Below are 23,942 nucleotides of genomic sequence, written 5' to 3' on the forward strand. Positions count from 1 at the left end.
CGAGCCCTTTGTGGCTGAGTCTCTTGTCCCCCTTTTAACCTGCTTTGGCATTGAGCCGTGCGGAAGCCCTTTGTGATAGGGGATGGCGTTGGCCTCATTCCAAAGTAGCCACCGGTCAGGACAGCTGCAAGGGATGGTCTGAGGGCTTCTGTCTCGTGCCCACTGCGGCCGGATCTGCCCACAGCTCTCCCGGAGGCTGGCGCGGCCTGAATTGTAGAATGGCCAGCGAGTTGATTAGAAACGCTGGCAAGAAACTCATGCCTTGCAGGGAAGGGCTTTCCCCCCTTTTTTCTTTCTTCCCTGGTACTGCTGGTGCGATGTATGGGAAGAGGCATTCATAATTATGCGTTGGTGCCTCTTCATGGGAATTCTCAAATACGTTCCCACCTCTCGGATGCGCCCGAGGAAGGGCACACCCCGTGCGAAACGTGTTCCTGGGTGGGGAGGTCCCTCCCCTCTCCTCCCTCCCTGTCCCTTCAAGCTTCTGTGACGTCAGCCGGGAGGTGACTGGGTGCCTGCTCTGCCTGCAGGTTCCAAGGCAGGGAACGCAGCAGCTCGGTAGCACAGTCGCCTTTCAGCCCTCAGCTGATCGAGGCTGCTCTTTTTCGCCTCCCCGGCGACCCTGGCGTCCCGCCGGCCACACGCCGCCTCCGCAGCTGTAACCGAGGGGGAAATGGTGATGGCTTTTTGCTTCACAGACCCCTGCTTCCCTGGCTCATCCTACCTGGGTGCCTTATTCCTGTGGTGGTGATGGTGACGCACCCCCCGCCCCGGGTTTGAAAGATAAGCCATTTCAGGCTCTGGTGCGCCGATTTCAAGAACAGGGTCCTCTGTGTGACTCTCACCAGGAGGAGTGGGGGACCCCATGAGGCCCCCCGGTTGCTCGTCCATGGATGTGCTGGGGGTGCTGAGGGGCTTGGAGCAAGACCGCTGGCTATTGCTTGGTTGGGGCTCCAGATGGTGGGCAAGACAGCTCACACCTGCGTTCTTCCACGGAAGACAAATCTGTTGAACGTTGTCTCCTCAGGTATGGGTCTGACTCCATGAAGAAAGACGACAGCCTGGGAGGGGAGCAGCCTCTGTGATGAACGCTCGCAGGAACTGTGAGGGGCGGCTTTGCGAGCAGTGTCGGCGGTGATTTATGGGAGTCGGGGGCTGCCGGAGAGGGATGTGGATGCTATCAGTGCGGTGGATTAAATGCCCATTTACATCGTTACTGACATATAAATTATCGGTGCCAAGGAGACAGTGAGGGAAAGGATTTCAGGGGCAGTAATGTGGCACGTGCCCCAGGACATGGACTCGTCTTTGCCCAGATCTGTCCCCTGGGCTCTCAGGAAGCCGGTCTTGGAACTGAAGTAAAGCCCCAATTCCCAGCTCGCACCATGCCAGCAGCAGCCGCCCTCATTGCTGAGGCAGTGATGGCGAGTGAGGTCCCCGAGTGGGTTTTAAGAAGTCGGGAAGACCTTTGAAGAGGTCGCGTGCGTTTCCTCGGCTGGAGAGGGCCGTGTCCGGCCGCGTGCATGCGCCCCTTTTGCCTGGGATATTTTCCTCCTCCGTGGATTTGGAAGCCTCGCTGAAGGAGAGAGGGATTTTGTTCCTGGGAAATGGAACCGGTTTCTGAGGCCAGCCAACAGCAGAAGAGAAAGCTGGTCACCCACGGACTGGAAGATCAAAAGAGGGTGAGTGGGTAGAACTCCCGTTCTTGTGGTGCTGGAATTGCTAAGCTCGATGCAGCAGAGAACCCAGGTGGTGGTCAGAACCTTGTGTCCTCGTTATGCTTGCTTGTCTTTCTCGGGTGAAGCAGGCGGGGTGGGGGCTCCTGATTTGCTAGGTCCTAGTGCTGGGCTTGAAGTGCGCGAGGGGACAGAGGAAGAAGGGGGAGAAAACCGCATTTCGCCTGCAAGCCAGAAAGTCAAAGATTTATAAGCTGTTGCTCTAGGAGTTAACAAAAAGTGGTGTGCTCTCGAAGTCGAATATGAGCTTATTTGCACGGAAGCCCCCTTTGGGATTCACACACTCTTAGCACCTTTTGGAAATGGCGCTCCTGACAGCAGTGGTTTCGTTTGAGTTATGCTCCGCGTGGTCTGCTGGCTCTTGTGTTTACGGATCAAAAACATATCCTACTCCAGGCTTTGGCCCCATCTGTGAGAATGTCACAGCCATTTAAAAAGGCCTGTTGAGTGTGGGTCATTTGCTGTCATCGGTCTGAAAGCTGCAGTCACCCAGGACCCGTGTCTACCGGTTAAAGTTCAAGTTGCCTTTAAAAGCCAGACACATTCAGGAGTAGCACTGAGTGGCTGGTTGTCTCGAAAGAAAGCCAAAGCTGTGTCTCCTCACTCCCAGGGGAACTGCGAGGACCAGGCGATGGCAAGGGTTAAATGCAGCTCAAGCAGAGCCAGAGTCCGTGTTAATCTGAAAATAATTTCCGATATTTCCTTTGAAATGTTGTGGATGTCAGAAAAACTTCTGGTGATCTCTTGGTGTGGAGTGGAGTATTCCTCTCCTGTTTCCCAAAGACCATTTCTTCCTGGAGAAAAACAAGTGGAGGTGAACATTAGCCTTACAACTTTTGCCTGTAATTTAGATGGCTGTGTGTGTGTGTGTGTGTGTGTGTGTGTGTGTGTGCGCGCGCGCGTGAAAAGGATTTTGGATGGGGTTTCACTCTGACTTTCAAAGGATAAAAGTCAACGGAAACAAATTACATTTTATAAGCATAGATACTGACTCCATTCCTAAAGAAAAATACTCCATTCCTGAAACTACACTTACCATTAATGCAGGAAGAATGCCCACTATCTTAGGCGCCTAGATAAGTAAATTTGTTTTGTGGTGTTTGACTTACTCAGTGTATAACCTGCTGGGTCTGTCTGCTCCTATTTCTGCAGGAGCTTTCTGAGAGACTGGAGGACAATCGGTAATTGTTGTGAACAGAACCTGAGATTGACTGCATTTTACGAAGGGTTAGCCAAGTTTGGTATCCAGACACTTAGCGGAGGAACATTTGGGACCTCTGACACTGTAGAAAATTTTAATTGGGCTGGTACACCGAGATAATATGCAATTATGACGGCCTCTCCTTGGCTAGGTGCGGATGTCTGCGTTTCCCATCTGTGTTCTTGGCTCTGGCTGTGTTGGGTCCACATGTACTATGGAGCCTCTGCAAGTAGAATATAACCCCAAGTGAGGCTCTGCAGCAGCTGGGGCAACATCAATTGGTCATGCTCAGCTGACATTCATTTTAACTTGAACTCTAGCCGTCATGGCGATTATTAAATTTATAATGATATATGTAAGATCCATTTTAATGACTCTCTACGCTTGAGTGAGCTCTCACTTGCGCTGGCAAAATAAGGCTTACTAGAGTATTACATTTCATCTCCTACTGAATTTTCCAGGCTGTGGTTGAAACTTTGCTGAGGAGGAGTGAGATTGTTTTTCCCGATAGGCATCGGGATCCCGTTCTGTCTTGCTCAAGTACAGTTTTGCTCGAGTACAGTTTCTGGGCTTCTAGAAATACTGCCACCGCGGCAGCTTCTGTTGGTGGCGGCGGCAGCTTCTGTTGGTGTGTGCATGTGTGTGTTTGTGGGTAAACACACACCCCATTTGCGTCAAGTGTGAAGCTAAACAAGCCTCCCGGCGTGCAGCCTGGAATGTCTTGTCCACGGAGCTGAAAGGCGACTCTGCAGCGTTTTGGCTCAGATATCTCGGGTGAGCTGAAAACTCTCTTCAGGGGGGATTGGCTCAGAATCCAACAAAGGCACAATCAAGGCATCTGCCTGGGAGCTGGGAAGTCTCCACCAGCATGCTTAAGTTACCAGGCGTTCATTGGCACCTGATCCTTGTGGCATTGCTGTCAGTTTGTGTGTGTGCGTGCATGTGTGCATGTGTGTGTGCTCGTGCATGCATGTGGGTGCACGTATGTGTGTGTGCATGCATGTAAGTGTGCATGTGTGCACATATGTGTGCGTGTTGTGCATGTGTATGTGTGTAGGACCGTGGTGGGGAGCTAGGGGGACAAGGCAGAGGGAGGGCGATTAGCTTCAATTTTGATATATTTCCTATTGTCCTGAGCAGCACAAGTCACTTTCTCTAGGGTTTGGTTAGTTTCATGCAACTCAGTGTAGCTTGGCCCTTGTTTGGGGTTTCATATAGATGGAGTGGCTAGTTTTGGGCTCCTCTTGGTGGTATTTGCCTGTGCTTTCTGTATAAAGAGCGCCGTGAGCTGCTGACCCCAGAAAGCTGGGTTCAGATGCCAAATGTGCTGCTGCATGCTAGCTGTGCAACCCTGGGAAAGCTATTTAACCTCTCTGATGTTTAGATTCTACATTTTTAACAGAGGATGGTAGTATTTTTAAAAATTTTTTTTTTCAACGTTTATTTATTTTTCGGACAGAGAGAGACAGAGCATGAACGGGGGAGGGGCAGAGAGAGAGGGAGACACAGAATCGGAAACAGGCTCCAGGCTCTGAGCCATCAGCCCAGAGCCTGACGCGGGGCTCGAACTCCCGGACCGCGAGATCGTGACCTGGCTGAAGTCGGACGCTTAACCGACTGCGCCACCCAGGCGCCCCTGGAGGATGGTAGTATTTAATTGCAGGGTTGTTAAGATTAAATGAAATAAAGCTGGTAAGGAATTTGGCACTTGGTAATTATTTAAGTACTGTTCTGTATATTCTTGGGACAGTTTGCAATGCGGGAGTCTTTTTTTTGTTCTTAGAGGGTTCCATGTGATTTTGTCTTAAATCTTAAAAAAGACACCCTCAAGTAATACATCCTCATTACGCATTCAAACATTACAGAAGAATGCAGAGTGAAAATTCCTCTTCTCTCTAATTCCATCCAGCACTGACTGCTATTAACAGTTTGATATAAACCACTCCTGACTATGTTAGTTTGTGTTGCTTAATAAAAATGGAATCGCATTGTACATATTTTTTTTTTCAACGTTTATTTATTTTTGGGACAGAGAGAGACAGAGCATGAACGGGGGAGGGGCAGAGAGAGAGGGAGACACAGAATCGGAAACAGGCTCCAGGCTCTGAGCCATCAGCCCAGAGCCTGACGCGGGGCTCGAGCTCACGGACCGCGAGATCGTGACCTGGCTGAAGTCGGACGCTTAACCGACTGTGCCACCCAGGCGCCCCACATTGTACATATTTTTAAGAAACTTGCTTTTTCACTTAATATAGTGTACATCTCTGAGTCACTACATACACACCTTCCCATGCCTTTTAATTACTAAATAGAGTTCCATTGTTGGATGTGCTGATGTTTATTTGAATAATCCCTTAGAGATGTACATTTAGAATGTTTCCAGGTTTTTGTTTTTGCTCTCTGATTTTTTTTTTTTTTTGGTATTACAAAATTCCTTCATTCATTTTTTTCAACAAGTATTTATAATAAGTGCCTTCCATGTGCCAAGCACCATCTAGGAGCTAGGGATAAACTAGATAGACAAGGTCTCTGTCCTGAAGCTTACATTTTAGACCAGCACTGTCCTGTATAACTTTCTGCAGTGATGGAAATGTTCTATTTCTGCACCATACAATGTAGTAGCCCCTAGCCATAGCTGGCCACGGAGCAATGGAGATGTGGTTAGTGTGACCGAGGACCTTAATTTTAAATCTCATTTAGTTTATTTAAACTGAAATAAACACATGTGACTAGCGGCTACTGTGTTGGGGGCGTGCCTCTCCGAACAGTAAGCGGCTGGCAAGTGACTACATCATTTATTTGTGGACAATGGTTTATGCTCTAAAGAAAACAAATAGGGCATAGTGGTGTAATGGGTGAGGGAGGGGTGGATTTCATATTTATAATCAGTTTTCACTTCCTTTTTAATAGAGGGGTGACTTACATCGGTAAAGTGCATGCTTCTTAAGTTTACAGCTTGGTGGATTTTTATACCTCTTATACATCTGTGTAGCTACCATACAGATCAAGACACAGACAATTTTTTGCTCCCAAGAGGGTGTGACTTAGTGGAGTGGAGGGGATGCCTCCCTGAGGAAGTGCTTGTGACTGGAGACCTCACTGATAAGAAGGAGCTGGCCATGGGACAATCAGATGGCTGATTGTAGATGTGCACGTGCCCACTCTCATCGTGCCACTTAGATGGGTTCCATTCAGAACTTCCCCTCGGGTGACTCCTCTTGGCATCACTCTGGGCAGTAGGTCCCGTGCATTCCCCAGCACTTGTCAAATTTAAATTTTGTGCTGAAGTCAGGAAAAATCCAGAGAGGCACAGGGCTGCAAATTGCTACGGACAGAAATTCAGTGAGGTAAGTATTGTTCAGTGCGGTAAGAACCCACTTAACTCGCATAGATGGGAGAAGTAAAATTTCCCTGACAGACACCTATTGATCAGTCAGGGGAATGACTCTTTGATTGATTTTTCTCTACTCCTCCTTAGAAGTTTGTCCTTCACAGATGGAGCTTTCCCACACAGGATGAACACTGTAAAATAAGAATTGTTCAGGGGTTCTTAAGATACTTGATGACTGAGTGGTGACAAAGATGGCTTAGTGTGAATTCTCCTGGCTGTCAGCTTCTCAGCATGAAAGCATCCTGGAGACAGCGTTTTAAAAAATGACTTTGGAGAGGGTGAACTCGGGCTTAGTGTAATTAAAATCTCCAAGGTTGGCTGAACTGCTCTGGATTGCCAAATCCTGCCCTGCAGAGGGGAGTATATTATCCTACTGCCCTATCAAGTTCTCCACTTCGTTTTTATTAACGGCGTCCCCAACTTCCCTGTCACCTGTGGTTGCACTCAGAATCATCTTTTGCCTTTTGCCCTGCCCCTCCCCGCACTCCCTCCCCCCCAGCCACGTTCACTACTTTTCCACACAGTCATCAGGGACACTTGCTCTTAAGCCACCATGTATCTGGCGGCTCTTTTTCCTCTTTCTGATCTCGCTACTGAGTTTCAGGTTGGAGAATTCTTGCCTGGTTGGTAGCATAGTCTCCTGGCTTCTCCTGGAGAAGTCTCCATTTCTTCTTCGGTCCATCCTCCGCTCCTGGCCAGATTAGTCTTCCTGGAATCCAGCTATTATATCCTAGTTAATGATTTCCCCACCGTATCCTCCGAAGAAGACACTCTCCTCCGCTCCTGGCACTTTACGCCATGGCCAACTTCTGGCGTGTAATGGGTAAAAGTTTGAATCTCATTGGAGTCTTGTTGACCTCAGCTTCAAGCCTGGAGAAGTTCTGTAATCTCCCTGAGCTTTGCTCCTAGTGGTATTTACTCATAGGTTGTAAGGTGCTTAGCACCGTGCCTGGCACGTAGTAAGTAATCGGTAAGAGGGGACTGCTGTGACCGTCATAGTCACCCATTGTCTCTTACCCAGTCCTCTTGCCAGACTCTGACTGCTCTTCTGTGAACAACCTGCCCATTTCCTCCTACTCCTGAGACTTTGCTTATGCGTTGTGTCCCCCTGGACGGCGCCCCCTCGAGGCCCCTCATCCATCCTCTGTGAAGAATGGATCCTCCTCAGAGAGCCTGGGTGGCTCAGTCACTTAAGCGTCCGCCTCTTGATTTTGGCTCAGGTCATGATCTCACGGTTCGGTTTGTGAGTTCGAGCCCTGCGTCGGGCTCTCCACTGACAGCATGGAGGCTGCTTGGGATTCTCTCTCTCTCTCTCTCTCTCTCTGCCCATCTCTGCTCACACACTTGCTCTCTCTCAAAATAAATAGACTTAAAAAATATTAAAAAAAAAAAAGAGAGGATCCTCCCCGTGTTCCTATACCTTGCTCAAGTGCTGCCAGAGTTAACAGTTCACCCCATTTTCTTCGCGGCCCAGATGCTTTTACACATGTCACACCCCTGCACCAGATTGTCAACTCACTGGAGAAGGGAACAGCCTCATCCATCTCTCCATCCCCTGGCACACAGTAGGCCCCAACAAACATTGGTTGAACCAATGGTTGCTTTGGAAAAGAGATTCCTCTTTTCCTGTGGTCCTAAAGCTGGATCTGCTCTTTCAAAGTGGCTGGCTTAGTATGTCCACTCATATAGAAAGAAGAGGGAGAAATCGGATTTAAGGAGATGGTTAGGAGTTCTGTGCAGTGATTGATATGTTTGATTAAAGGAGGACAGATTGGTTGGGTCTGGTGAGTGGAATAGAAGAAAGGGGTAGAGTGAAGCAACGTTTTGAAGGAAGAAGCAGGAGAGTTGGGGTTCATGGCTAGACTGGTCACCAGACCGACAGAGGCAGGGCGGGGGGTGAATCTAAGATGTTGCTAAGCTTTGGCACTTCGGTGGCTGGAGGGAGCTTGGAGGGGGTTTGACGTCATGACATCTTCTGATTGTTTGTCTCCACAGAAGGGCTCTTGACTCGGTTTGCACCAGCGGGCTCAAGCAGGTGTCGTGTATTTTCAGACAAAGAAGGAAATCAAGACACACGTAGTTAAAGGTCATTTCCCAAGCACACATGATTAAACTCGGTGAATTTTTCAAAAAGGATTGAGAAATTAGATGAATAGGCTCAGGAGAGGGAAAGGATCCTATTGAACAATCGCTGGGTACTGCAGAGTGTAGTAGGCACCCCTTTTGTTTTCTCTCGCTTAGATCTTGATGTAGATATTATTAACCCATTTTACAGATACAAAAGCTGCGATGAAGGGGCTCTCCAAGCCCCTTGACTGTAGCACCTCACTGTCATTTTACCTTGCCATTAGGGTTATATCTCTACACTTTTTTAAACCAGATTTTGCTTTGAAAATCGTTTCTTCCAACTTCGTTGAGTCATACATATGTATATACATGGGTGCATACACACACACGCACACACACGCACACATATATATATATACTCCATAGCAGGATTGGCTTTGTGACACCTTACAGGTGTTTGCTTGTTTGGGAACTATGTCCATATTATTCATCACATCAGCACTACAAGCCACCCCACCCTCCCCAAGGTCGGTCAAAGGCTGTAATGAGGCTGAGCAGCATTAGAAGAATTCTCCTCTGCCCTAGTGATCTGAACTCTGAGGTGCTGCCAGCGTGGGCAGGGCTGTGGACACATGGATGCTCACACAGGGCCTGGAGCTCTTTCCAGATGAGCTGAAATGCTTAGTCTTCAGCCTAAGCTGCTGCGCCTTTGGAGCCCGAGGTAGCAGCAGATACAAGTTGATCTGCCTCCTGACAGCTCCCTCCCGGAAGGCCTGCCTGTCTTCCTGGCATCAGTGGAGGGGGTGGTAACCAAGTGTTCCACGGATGGACACCCAAGACCTACCACAGCACATTTCACGTGTCATTGAAGAAGGATGAAAAAAGACAGTAGCCAGACATAACTCGGTTCAGTAAGTTTTGGGGCCCTATTCAGGTATAGGAGGAGAGGGGACAGCAAAGGGGTCAGGCCAACGCCCTGCCTTCATTTCAAAGGAGAGAATGTGACAGAATACGAGATCAGTCTCATTCATTCATTCATTCATTCATCCATCCCACGTGTGTTATTTACTATTTATTGAGTACCTACTATATGCCAAGTCAGCCACAGCATGGAGCCCTGGAGTCATAATGATGAGCTTAGATACTGTCCCCAATCTCTTAGCACTTTCAGTATCTTGGAGGAGTCAGTTCAACCAGCAGTGACATTTGGGACGTCTGGTTTGAAGAGGTCAGGGGAGGCTTCCCTAGTGAGAAGCAGACTGGAGGAAGGACTATATAAGCAGGTCCCATGGTGGACTGAGTTGTGTCACCCCCAAGTTCATAGGTGAAGCCCTAACCCCGCCATGTGGCTGTATTTGGAGACATGGCCTTTAAAGAGGTAATTAAGGCTAAATGAGGTCATAAGGGTGGAGCCCTAATCCACTGTGACTGGTGTCCTTATAAGAGGAAGAGACGGCAGGGGTGCCTGTGCACGGAGGAAGGGCCACGTGAGGGTGTAGCAAGAAGGCAACTGTCTGCAGACCAAGGGGAGAGGCCACAGGAGAAACCAACCTGCTGATACCTTGATCTTGACTTCTAGCCTCCAGAACTGTGAGATAGTAAACTTCTGTTTCAGCCACCCAGTTAGTGGTATCTTATTATGGTTGCCCTAGCAAAGTAACACGCTGGTGTACAGAGGGAGGGAGGGAGGGGGGGGGGGGGGGGGGGGGGGGGGGGGGGGAGGGAGAGAGAGAGAGAGAGAGAGAGTTGGCTAAAGGTATTTTGCCTACAACAACCCTGACTGTAAGCTCCCTGAGGGCAGATACTAAATCTGTTCCCTAGCATCTGACACACTGCCTGACGCCTGGTGCGTATTTTGTAAATATTTGTTTAATGAGCAATTGCATGAGTGAAAAGGTTGAGGAAGGAGAATGGCGAGATGGGACAGCCCACGGAAACAGTGGGGATTTTATCCTGTAGGCACTGAGAAATCACTCCAGCTTCAGAACTGGGGATTGGGTGAAAGGGGTACTTGGGAAGGTTTTAGGATATACTGGGGCAGATCAGAAGGAGTGTGGGTAGCAGTGTAGCTGAGAGAGCCTGGGATCAAAGAGACTGGTTAGGAGGCCACAGGAGTAATGTAGGCACTCGGTGATATGCTTCTACTCTGGGGCTGGGACACAGGGAAGGGGAAATTGAGCACAGATACAGGGGGTCAGAACTGGAGGAATAGAATTTGGCCAGCAACTAGATATGGTTCCCTCCTGTCCTAGGTGTATGGATCCCGAGGCTTTAGAGCCTCCCTTCTGTGTCTGGTAGGACGGTATCTGGTAGCCCAGTGGCTCTTTGGATCGTGACTCTCTAATGCATCCTGGATGCCCTGTGATCTCCTGCACTGTCGTAAGTGAGGCACGAACAAGTGACCTGACCTGTCCAAGGTCACACACCAGGTAAAGGTGAAGATCTCTTGTCCTTTTCTCCTCCAGTTTAGGGTCACTTTCCAGGGAATAACACTGCCTTCCTCAATCAGCAGAAATGACTGCTGACGTTTAATTTTTCATTGGGAAAGAAGACTTGGCATTTTGGGGGCTCAATTTTAAAGATGCTGGTAAAGTTATTTTTTGGACCTTTCGGTGCTAGATGTTGAATGATAACCCAGGAACCTCATAGGTGGCCATTCCCATTTATCTGCAAGATTCATGTAGCCAACTCTCCAGCTGGTACCCTTATGTAGGTACCTGGGGTTGGCATACCTGTGAAAGCCCTTTTACGGATCTGATCTCTTTAAACTTCACTTTTTACCATTGGTCTGTACCGTGTCACATTCATGCCTTTCTTAAACTTTCGAAAGTGTGGTTTTAAACGGGAGGGGACGAGTGGCAGTGTCACCTAGGTTGTTTGGTATTTGTTAACAACACAACCTTGGGACCTTATTACCTTGGCTAATGTATTTATCCTTTCAGCCTGTGCCGCTTCACCTTGAAAATTAGGGTGATAATAATAAAACCTTTGGTGAGGATTATGAGATATAATACACTTGAAGTATTTAGCGCAGCACTTAGCACACATTTAAGTATTAAATGATAGCTCTTAGAATTCTCCTCATATGTTTCTCTTTGCTCATTTGGCAAAACCCTTTAAGTGGCACATTTGGAGAATAAGTTGGGGGGGTGGGGGAGATTGGGCGACTGCTGCTAGTTCATTCGAGTTTACTTTTCTGGCTGACTGAAGGTCACATAGCATTCCTTCTAGTTCAAACTTTTGTTACTGCACATCTTCCTAAAGGAAAGTCTGCTGTTTTGCTTTAGAGTACAAGCAGTGAAAACATCAAAATCTTCCTTTGTGTAGCAATCCTGGAGGAACTACCTTGGCCTCATCATTCCACACATTAAATTACAGTTTACAGGAATCTGGCGTATTTGAGTTAGGCTAAACCTTTTGTGTGATTCCAAGACACCCCCCCGCGCCCGTAAATTGCATCTTTTCCTTGAATATATTTTATGAATTTCATTCTTTCCACTTTGTGGCATCCTTTAAAACCTCAGTGCCAGGAAAGATAAAAATCTGGTTACGTAGAGGTGAGTTCCAATTAATCAAGGTTTTCCCAATCCTGTCCTCTGTTACTTTGCTCCTAAAGCTTAGATCAGACTTTTCCATGCCTGCAGTGTGAATCAAAATAACGACATCTCTGACTCCCATCCTCAGGGCATTAATTTTTAATCTTCCTTCTCTTTGGGATAATTAGAGAGGGACGTGGGGGTTGGGAAGAGAATGGGACGAGATGCGGTTGGCAGAGCAAGAGTGGATGTTTGTATAATGCAGCCTGTTCCAAGGAGAGGCGGGAGCGACGGAAGCTGTGTGTGCACTTTCCCAGGTGGCGTGGGGAGGAGGGGGGGGAAGCAGAGGCAAGGATTAGGATGGGGGCAGGTGGCTGGTGGGGCCAGAGCAAGGTGGTGCCACAGGGTCATTTGGGGGAATGAGCCCGGGCTGTGTAACTGGATGCATTGGAGGGGGAGGTCGAGAAGTATGTTGGGGTGTATGTGGGGATTTCTCCCTTGGCTAAGCTGAGGAATGCAGACAAGGTTACTCAAAGCCTTGTCCATTTCCTACATCCATGCTCCCTTGCACCTTTGGGATCACAGTGGCACTTCAGGGACGGGAGTCGCCATCTCAGTTACAACTGGCAGGGTCCTACGTCTTTCATCTTTTGTGAGGGTTTCACAGAAGTACCAATCTGGACGTCCGGGAACATAGTGCCTTTATGTTCAGAAACTAGGCGTTTGCTAGTTTCTTAGGTAGGGGAGTGAGGTTCCTCTGGTACCCCCCATGCCCACTGACGGGTGGGTTTTTTAGAGGCTACCTTGGAGCATATGAATCTAAGTTTAAGTTAAAATATTTCTATTTTTCCACTGATATAATTAAAAACGCAAGCAGCAAAAATGCTTAAGGACATGGGAGAATCTTCATGAGGGTAAAAGGTACAACAAAGAATTACAGTTCGTACATCGCATGCGTCTCACTTGTATAAACCTGAATTTAATCAATTGCATGAAGTCTTTCTTCTTCCCCAGCCACTCAGTTTCATCTCCATATTCCTAACACATGCTACATTGTTTGGCACGAGGTAGGCGGTCAGTAAATAGTTGTTGAATGAATGAATGAACAAATGAATGAGAGCCAACCTTCTGAATGGGTTGGAGGGCAGGTAAAGAGAGAAAGTTAGGGCCGTCCTCTGATTCTCTATTGGACTCGGTGACATAGAGCATGTTAGAAAGGAGAAGGTTTTCCTTATCTTTGGTTTTGTGATTGGAGAGTGTCTGGAAGGAGTGCTTAGAGGTAAATGTCCTGCAATTGTATGTTTTTATGTGTATGGGGTGTCTTAACTGGGAAGACCTAGTTTTATTATTGTGAATCTATTATCCACCCCCCGAAGCTGCCCCCGGCAGAGATGTGTCTTTTTTCCTTTGATTTTCCATGGGTCCATGGTGATGGGTGACCTGGAAGGTCACTTCATTGGTGTCTGCATGAGTTGATCATTTAGAGGTGAGATGAGAGGCAAGGATGCCCTCAAAAGGGGATGTCTTGAATACGTCAGTGCAAAATATGCCCTTACATATTGCGGCACGATGGGACAAATTCTGAGAGCAAGTAACGAGGGGTTAAGGAGGGAGACAGTGTCCTGTTGAAGCCCATGGAATGTTCTCAAATGGAGACTGATGAAACAGTCATTGATTAGAAATACTTGAGCCTACCTGGGCCCTTTTTGTCCAGAAGAGAGGGCATAGAGCAGTAGGTGTATGGTGTTATTCCTCAGGTGATTCTTACAGAGCAATGGGAGGATGTTAAAGAGGCACAGCTCCGTGCGAGAGGCGCTGATTATGGTTGGTCCTTTGAATGTCAGCCAGGGCCGTTTGATCCTAGTATGACCCAATGACCTCTCTGATCAAAGTGCCATCACTAGACTGCATATTCCTTGTTGTGAATTAGATGATTATTCTACAAATAGTCATTTCCCCCCACCTACACCCTTGTGAGAGGAAGGTACTTTCCTGCCCCACTGATGTTCGACGTAGCCGGTGACCTGCTTGACTAGTGGAGCGTGGATGGCAGCTCAGTGGGCCAGATCCAAGTATAGGCCTTGAGAGACATAGCGTGTTTCCACCTGCCCTTCTGGGAGCTTCTGACTTCCATTGTGAAAAGAACATGTCCCAGTTAGCTGCTGCCATTCCATTCTGGGGCTCTGAAACACATGAACAGACCTGAGGCAGAGTTGCCCTAGGAAACATGCTTATTTGTGGACACCACTGAGACTTTCTTTTTTGTTGTTTGTTATGCAGCCAAAGCTGACTAATACACCCTGGAATCACGTAGACCTTTACTGGGCACAAAGTGTGTCATCATGTGTGATGGTTAATAGTTACCCCACTTGCCAGAAAACAATAATACAATTGACAGGGGCATCTGGGTGGCTCAGTCAGTTAAGCGTCTGATTTCGGCTCAGGTCATGATCTCACAGTTCATGAGTTGGAGCCCCGTGTTGGGCTCTGTGCTGATAGCTCGGAGCCTGGATCCTCTTCAGATTCTGTGTCTCTCTCTCTCTCTGCCCCTTCCCTGCTCTGTCTCTGTCTCTCAAAAATAAATAAACAACAGAAATACTTCTTCCTTAAGAAGGAATAATACGATTGACAAAAAGTCATTAGATGCAAGGTTTGTTAAAATTTGGTTCCCGAGCATTTGCATCAGAATGACCTGAAACAGCAGCTCAGATCCATACCCACCAAATTAGAATATCTGGGGTTAGGGCTAAGGAAGCTGCATTTTAAAAAAATGCATTCTAGTGATTCTAATGTACACTGAAGTTTGAGAAGTTTGCTTTCACAAATGGATTAAAACCTGTGACCACCCCCATCAACACCAACATCAGAGTCTGTAGGAATGGGTTGGAGGAAAAGGATTTTTATGTAATTGCATAGGTTTCACTCAAGTTCCCTTAGGCAAAAAAAGAAATTTATTGTTTGTTGGTAGAAAGGACACATGTGCTTAGGAACCCAGAGAAATGTCAAGAACCAGTCTTCAAGGAAGGGCAGGGAATAAGGCAGCTCCAGGTCCTGGCCATTCATTCCTCCTTCCGGTCATGTCACTTTTCTGCCTCTCTTGGCACATCCATTCTTTTCTCTTCTTCCTGACCCCTTTCCTCCATTGCTCTCCATAGTTTCTCTCTCTTCCCTCTTAACTTCAAGGCTGACCCTGATCACCTCTACCCATCATCACCACCTATCTCTCTCAATATCATTTTCCACTGAGAACTTCCCTCTGTGTTTTTTAGTTCAGAGTCATGAGATAATCTGATGAACCCATCTCAACTTGTCCCACTTAGAAGCAAACCCAGAGAAGTAGATTAGCCTCTAGAATGGCTACTCACGAGTTCTGTGTCTGTTCCTGGGCCAATCAACTATGGCTTTGGTGAGGCAGGGTCACACGGTACACAGCCTTTGAGGGTAGAGTTCTCCAGGAGGAGGCAAGCACGGACAGGCAGTGGGTCACATCTCTGAGCTATTGGATACAATCTGACAGAAAGAGGAGGCTGAAGAGGAGAAGGCACTCTCTGGGGTGGGTGGTCAGGGGAGTGATGTAATCATCTGTTGAATGTTTGTCTTTCTCACTGGATTGTCTCTGCCTTCACAAAGCACACGGCCCAACAGAGCAGCCAGGCGTTAAACGAATAGTGAAACAAATATCTACGTAGGTCCTAAAATTGACAAATGGGATATACCAGGGAAGATAGAGCTTTCCACAGTGGAAAACGGGAAGCTGGATGGTACAGTGGGAAGAACTTGTGGCAATTAGGAAAATGGCGATTAGAACAACCTGGGTTTTAATCCCTGCCTCAGAAAGTACTGACTTTTTGATCCTGGGCCAGTTTCTCAACATCTCTGAGCCTCACTACCTTGTCTATAAAAAGTGGATACTAATAGTTTCTACCTTGTAGGGTTATATTAAATGAGATAATGTGTATAAAATACTTAGCATAGCACCTGCTACATTGCATTGGTGCTGACCAAAAGTGAATTCTCCTTCATCTGTCTCTGAGCTCATGCTAAGCCATGAGAAATTGCACTTTGTTGTTGAGGTCAGTGGGTCTGCTCTGGGACCACCATTCCTGGTCTACAGAAGTCTGAAGAAAAGCCACACTTTGAGAGGTCTTGGGTTCCAATCCCAGCCTGTCACTTGGAGTAATGGCTATGATTGCATGAGTCCTGCCTTTCCCTGGCCCTCCGTTCCTGCTGGACTGGTGTGAGATTCTTTGACTCCGTAGTCCAATGTTTTGCTGATATTTGGTATGTGGGTCACTTTGGGGGATCCTTCTGTCTGTAAGGCAAGGCAAAGATCCCAGCTGTAATGTGACTCCCTCCCTGGCCGCCTTCCACAATACTGAGGCTATTACACCAAGCCCAGGGAAGCAACTCATTCTGCTGATTGAGATCAAGGGTGCTTGAAAATGGGAGTGCTGGATGCATGCTCTCTCTTTTCTCATGGCCATCAATCACTGGCAGGACCAGGGTAGGACTGTAAAGAGGGAAACAGCAAATAAGCAGTTTGCATTACTAGAACAACATGAAGCGCTTTGGCTACAGTAATTGAGAAAAATCTAATTTCTGCCCATGTCCCTGGAGTATCTTCCCATTTGGATTCCTATGGAGTCTCCAAATCTTATTATCAACACAACTGAGGAGGCAGAAGGGATTCACCCCCTGGAGTCGAGTTGTGAGGAGAATCCCGGGGCCCACAGAATGGTGCCCGACGATAGATCATGGATCTCAGCTAGATTAAGGAGGATGAGGTATAGATGATGGAGACATGACTGAGGGCAATGCAAATGGGAGGGTGAGGGAGGGCTGGAGAGGCCATTGCTGAGGCATTGGGGTGCAAGGTGCTTTCAGGACACTATTACCTTGAATCCTCACTTCGTCAACATGTGAGAGGTGATGCCTGTGCCCATTTTACAGATAGGGAAATAAAGGCTCAGAGAAGTTAGGGAACTTTCCCATGGTTCAACAGCGGCAAGTGGCAGACCTGGGTCTTGAAGCCAGCTCTGTCTGCATGACTTCAAAGCCTCTGCCCCTTTCCAACAAATACCAGTCATAATCGGACATTAATAGACCACTGACCCGATTTCTGTCATATTATTACCCCATATCTGCCTTTAAATTGACGCACTTAAAAAACATTTAGCCTCGTCACAAGGATAATATTGGTGAAATCCTGGATTTGATGGGCTGCTTATTTTTCCTTTCTAATATACATTAAAATAAAATCATGGCCATGACATTTTTTAAAAGCTCACTAATGCTCTTAAAATACTGTTGTATACCACCAGGGATATGCAGACCTCAGTTTGGGAAACACTACCCTGTACATAAATAGCAATGTAACAACAATGACACCTCCTAATTGTTGAACACTCAGCATGTACCAAACACTGTGTAAAACCTCCGAGTGGGATAGAACACAGCCTTTGTAGTCAGACCTGGGGTTGAAACTCAAACTTGCCACTTCCTTGAAGTGACCTAGTTAACTTTAGCAACCTGGTTAACTTCTCTGTGCCTCAGTTTCTTCATCTGTAAAATGGGGACAATAACAACCTTCTAAGGCTCTTTTGAAAACTAAACAAGTTAATAACACTCAGAAAAGTGCATTGCACCTATTAAATGCTATGGAAGTATTAGCCATCATTCATTCATTCATTCATTCATTCATCCGGACATTCGACAATTAATGTTTGAGCATGTTCTGTATACCAGAGACCATTCTCTGGTTTAATCTTCTCAACAGTCTGAATGATGTGAGTATTATTATTGCTGTCAGCCACATTTACAGATGAGAACACTTAGATGGGGCAATTTCCCCCAGCCAATATGATGAAGCAGAAATTCAAACCCAGGTGCATCTGTGATCTGTTTCTACCCACAGAACACTTCTTTTTTATTAAAAAAAATTTTTTTTAATGTTTACTTATTTTTGAGAGAGAGACAGAGAGCGAGTGGGAGAGGAGCAGAGAGAGGGCGAGACACAGAATCTGAAGGAGGCTCCAGGTCCTGAGCTGTCAGCACAGAGCCTGATGTGGGGCTTGAACTCACAGACTGTGAGATCATGACCTGAGCCAAAGTCAGATGCTCAACTGACTGAGCCACCCAGGCGCCCCATACCCACAGAACACTTCTGACACCAAATGTAGTGTTTGTTTTTTGACATCAGGTTTCACACACACCCCCCCCCCCCCCCCCGCAACCAATTCTCTGACACCAGCTGGGTGCCCTACAATTCAATTGAATTCTGACACCATCTACCTGGAGTTAGCGTCAGACCTTGCAAGTTTAGGGCTCCATCCCGTAAGACTGCCCCGCTTCAGATGCTGTTTGCAAGTGAAGACCACTCATACTTCTGAGCACCCAGCTATAAACTGTAGGTTCCCATGACCCTCCCCATGGGTTCAATAATTTGCTGGAATAGCTTGAAAAATTCAGGAAGACAGTTTACTATTATTGGTTTATTATAAAGGATACAACAGCCAGACAGAAGGGATGCATAAGGCAAGGTATGTGAAAGGGGGGTGGACCCTCCCATCACCTCAATGTGTTCGCCAGATCTGAAGCTCCCCAACCCCTGTTGTTTAGGGGTTTTTATGGAGGTTCTGTGAAATAGGCATAGTTGACTAAATCACTGACTGTTGGGGATGAACACAATCTCCAGCCCCCTCTCTCCTTCCTGGAGGTTGGAGGGGCAGGGAGCTCAAAGTTCCAACCCTCTAATCACAGGGTTGGTTTCTCTGGCAACCAGTCCCATCCTAAAGCTACCTAGGCCTCCCCACGCCGAGTCATCTCATTAGCATCTCATTAGCTGATACCCACATTTACCAAAGGACAAGACACTTCTCTCACCCCTGTCAGGAAATTCCAAGAGTTTTTGAAGCTCTGCACCAGGAGCCCCAAATACGCATTTCTTAGTATATCACAGTATCATAGAAATGATAGCTTTTTTAAAAAAAATTTACTCTGCCATCACTACCCTACTTCCTGAAAGAGGGCTGCCTACCAACTTATTTCTCAGACGCATGGCCAGACTTCATCTTCTTGGGCCAACTGAACCTCCTTGCCTAGTTTCCTGAGAGCAACCAGTGGTACCCTGTGTGTCTCTAACAGCTTTGATTCTAGTGGTGTGTGAGTGGGTCTTCAGCTCCTGTTAGCCTGTGGTGACCACGCATCTTTGTGTCCCCCACAGTGTGCACCCAGAGCCCTAGAGCTCCTGCACGTAGTGGGCGGTCAACATGTGTTGACACGGGACTACGGGCCCAGGGACCTGGAACAGACAGATGCTTCCATGGCAGTAACAACACAGCGTTCGTACACAAACATCTTGCTTTCCGAGGTACAGATGTTAAGGATCTGTTTTCCATTGTAGAAAACAGTGGTTTGCTTTACAGATGCCATCGTAGAGTTCTCTGAGAACTTCAGGAAATTGTGATCTCTTACTGCTTTTCGTGAATTTGTTTAATATGCAAAGCGAGGTTTACCCACACAACAATATTTCGACTTTTTGCCACCTGTCATAGGAAGATCTCTGGGCAAAATTTTATCATGAAGCACACCCGAGCTTCCTTCCTTTTGAGGGCAAGAAATTCACCTTTCTCCCACTTTTGGAAAGAATGAACTAGAAATGATCCTACCTGAGGCACCTTTTCAGGTGTGTTTAGAGTGCAGGTTCCATGGATATGGGAGACATAGGATGTAGAGACATAGCTTGTGTCCGAGCCTTCTTGGACAGGACTGGCTTTGCTCGTGGAAATAGAGGTGCTGTCTGTCCACTTTTACCTTTTCCTGCCCTTTTTCTCCAACCAGCCACCCATGGCCACTCTCCCAACATTCACCTTATGTTTCTGGCCACTTGAAACTCTCCCTACATCTCTTCTCTCTTGCTCTTTCCTCTCTGACTCTATTCAACTCTCTCTCCTTTTCCTACCTGATACATTATTCATTGAATCACATGTGGGTTAAGAGCATGAGCTGTGGAGTCAAACAATGAAAACCCAGGCTCTGTGGCCTTCGCAAAGTGACTTCACGTCTCTGCCTTAGCTTCCTTCTTTGTTCAGGGGGAAAAACAATAGCTGCTGTATCCTGGCCTTGTTGTGAGGATCAAATGAGATAACACAGATATTTAGCAGGTGCCCAGTAGACGGAAACTATTCGGGAAATGCCGACCAGGAGCAGGGATAGTGGGAATAACGGTAGTTGTGTTCCCAATTAGAGCGTAAGATGCTGGAGAGCAGAGGTTGAGTCTCGTATTTGTTTTTACCCTCCGGAGTTGATCATAGGCTAACCTTAGAGCAGCACTCCATGAATACCCGATGGATTTAAAGAAGTTGTAAATTTCATGCTTTCCCTTAATGTCTTCCCAATTAGAATTGTATTTAAATGAATTTAGTGTTGGGCTGGTACTTAGACCTGTCTTACAGTGATTAAATCAAGGGTTTAGTCATAAGTGTTTATCTTCTTAGAGTAAAACGCCCCTGACCAAACCTGCTTCCACTCTTGGCTGGCTAATGCAGCGTGTAAGCCCAAAGGGAGAGCCACCCTTGTTCTCTTAGTGTGAAGTGAAGCGGGTCTTAGTCTCGAGGCAGCCAGAGAAGACTTAGGAGCAGCTCTGAGAATGGGGACGTCCTGTGGGAGATGTCAGGAACCAAAATTATCTCTCCTTTCAGCAGCCACTGAAAGGATCCCCACCTGGCCCCTTCCCCCGGGAGCTGAACTCTCCCCTGTGCCGGCATGATGGGCCCAGAAGGGGCGAGAAGGGAGCAGCCATCAGCGGTCGGGTTACCAGTGGGCATGACGTCAGGAGACTGGCTGCTCAGAGCCCAGTGCTGGCCTCACGGAGAGGCAGCAGCTGCACTGAGGACTGAGCACGCTCCGTGGTGCCCTTCTAGGTCTGAAGCTCTGGGTGGTCAGGGGAAGGGAGGGCTGTAAACGGCCTCCCCTCACTTGTGGGGGAGCCGAGGCTGCTCCTTCTGCTCAGTTCTCCTAGCAAGGCTGCCTTTCTGCCACTTTCCCTGTGGGGCCGGTTTGCAGAGGCGAGCTAGGAGTCCCTGCGCCGGCAAGAACGTGGGTACTGAGTCGAGGAAAGGCTTCAGGTCCCAGGTCTGCTGATGGCGGATGGGAGGCAGAAGGATGTTCTGGGGAGAGGTGGAGACCCCCGTATGAATCCAGCCCTTAGGATGGGACCATATGCAACCTGCTTCTCGTCTCTGAGCCTGTGCCCTCATCTGTAAAATGGGGAGAATAACAACTTTTCAGAGAACATTGAGACTGTCCAGTGCATAGTAAGAACTCTGTACATGGCAGATTGTATTAAACTTACATCAGCTATGCACTTTTTGTTTGGGGCACTATCTACAGCAGGTTTCTTACATCTGGTTGCATCCTGCCTTTGATAGTTGGCTCTTTAAATCTAGAGCTGTCATTGTGCACACAAGGACACTGAGGCCCAGGATTGTCACGCCCAGCGTGGCCCAGGACCATCAATCCTTGTCACACAGCACCGTTTGTAATTTCCTGACCCGTCGGGATCTTCTCACAGCCTCTGAGCATTTGCACATGCTTTTCCCTCTGTCGAGCACAACCACCTGCTGACTGTGCTAGACTGTCCTCCTTGAAAATTCAGATCAGGAGTCACCTCTGGGAAGCCTTCCCTGACCACCTTCTCCCTGGCTGGCTTGGGGACCCCTCCTCTGTGCTTCCAGGACCCCTGGAGATGACCTCTATGGTGGGCTTCTCACACTTCATTGTGGACGGCTGTTTCCCTGTCTGTCTCCCCTGCCTAGCAATGAGCTTTTCAAGGATTTAGGCCAAGTCTTACTTGTTCTTGTATTTCTGGCTTCATGTCTGGCACATTGTAGATTCTCTAAGAACTATTCAGACAGTGAATGAATTAGTGAATGAACAAATAGCAAGGATATAGGGTATTGATTATGATGGCAGCTTTTTTAGAAAGGCTTCCCCAGGTGCTGTTAAGCAAGATGGCAAACCTTCAGCCCATCTGCCCTTGGACACTTCTCTGCCTCCCTCTGGGCTGGCCTCCCACCGAGTAACCCATACTGCCTGAGCTCTGTGCCTACCCCTGCTGGCTCTAAGGACTGGAAGCCCTGATATTTAGGGTCTGTGTTTAAGACAGCCCCTGCAGCTTTCTCGTGGCTTTGTCCTTGGCTAACATCCTTACAGGGGCTGATTTCCCAGAAGATGCAGTAATGGAGACATCACTATATTCCACTCCAGAGCTTAGCATAAATAACCCTGACGAGCATTCATTCATTCACTCATGCATTCATTCAATGCATTTCTCCTTCCATTAGGACACATAATCACAAAGTGACTGTACATAACTTTATCACTCACATGGCTCTGGTGTCACTCAGGGTAGGCAATTAGATTTTTCCCAAAGGCCAGATTTAGGGGTCAGGAGGGCAGGCTGATGGAGCTTTGACAAGTACCCTGATGTCAGCTTTAAAATATGCAGTAGAATCCTGAAGACTATGCCCCTCCCAGAATACACACGCCCCCCACACCCAGTAGCAGGTTTGGAGATACAACTGCTCTCTTCCCTTCCCCGGGGCAGGGAATAACAGGCCAGACCCGGAGTCCCTGCAGGATTTGAAACCCTAAGAATGGCAGCCATGATAATTTACTCTCAGAGACACAAACAAGCAAGCTTCCTCCTTCCAAGGCAAGCCTCCTTGTTCATCTCTGAAAACTGGCGGGACACCGAATGGGGCCAGGCTCCCCCCGTGTACTTCAGCAGGACTGTAAGGACCTGGACCAGGGGCGTGTGTGATCTTGGAAGAGTCGTTTTACTGCTGTGAGCCTCAGTTTTCTTACCTATAGGATGAGGCTGGTCATTCCAGTTATTTCCCCCTCATAAGATGGTGCAGAGGATTAAATAAGGTCATGTTGGTGAAAGTGAAAAGGATACTAGCAGCGAATGTTCCTTGGGTGCTTACTACATCCCAGGCACTGTTACAGTTTCCATTTTATAAATGAAGGACCTGAGACTTGGGGAGGTGAAGCGCTGTGTTCCAAGTCCCACAGCAAATGAATATTAGTGCGTGGATTCGTTGTCTGTCTTACCCTGGACCCTGATCTTTTCATTGCTCTGCTGTGTACTGTTACTATTTCATATTTGAGCTGTGTGACATTGGGGCTGTTACTTCCCTCTCTGGTCTTCAGGGGGTACCCTCTGAAAATGAGAGACTTGGCCCGGATTAGAACTAAGGGCCCTTGTAGCTTGAGAGTCCTGCTTTCCTTTTAACAAAGGATGCGGACACACACCGCCTTACAACCCTTGCTTCTTCCGGGTCTGGTCTTCTGAACATGGTAGAACTTGACCACGTGTAGCCTCTGGCCAAGAAAGTGTGGTAGAGGCTCAAGGCAGATTGCAACGCACATCTAAATAGCAGAGCTGAGTCTGCCTAAGTGGGAAATGGATGTTGTAATACAAAGGCAGTTAGCTGGGTCCTTGGAGGTTTCAGCAGGATGTAATTATGGTTCTTTAAAAAAAAGGCTCGCATATGTTTTTGAGCAAACTTAACAGATGCCCGGATGTCATGTCTGTATTCTTCAGGGAGTCTAGGATGACTAATTTAATACAGCAAGTTTGCATAGCACATTGGAACGGCCCATTGCAAATCAATTCCTAGGGTGCAACTTAATGAAAGCTTTCATTGATGATTCAGATTAATAATCTAAAAACCTTTATAAAATGACCACGACTTCATTTCTGCCTGGTCTACTCTGTGTTTGATAAACTCGATGGGTAATCCTCTCCGTAGTTCTAGTTTAATGTGATGCCTTTTTCCATAGCCACGCCTATTTACAGGGATTGAGGGTTTTAATGCCGTGTGGCTCATTTCTGGTGCAACATCCTTTGCAAACTTTTGGGACTTCCTCAGAGATTTTCTTTGAGCCGTGCCCGAGGGAGATCTTCTGGATGGTTCACTACCATTTTATTGTAGAATTAAATGCAC

This window comes from Lynx canadensis, chromosome D1 (assembly GCF_007474595.2).
Source record: "Lynx canadensis isolate LIC74 chromosome D1, mLynCan4.pri.v2, whole genome shotgun sequence".
Classification (NCBI taxonomy): Eukaryota; Metazoa; Chordata; class Mammalia; order Carnivora; family Felidae; genus Lynx; species Lynx canadensis.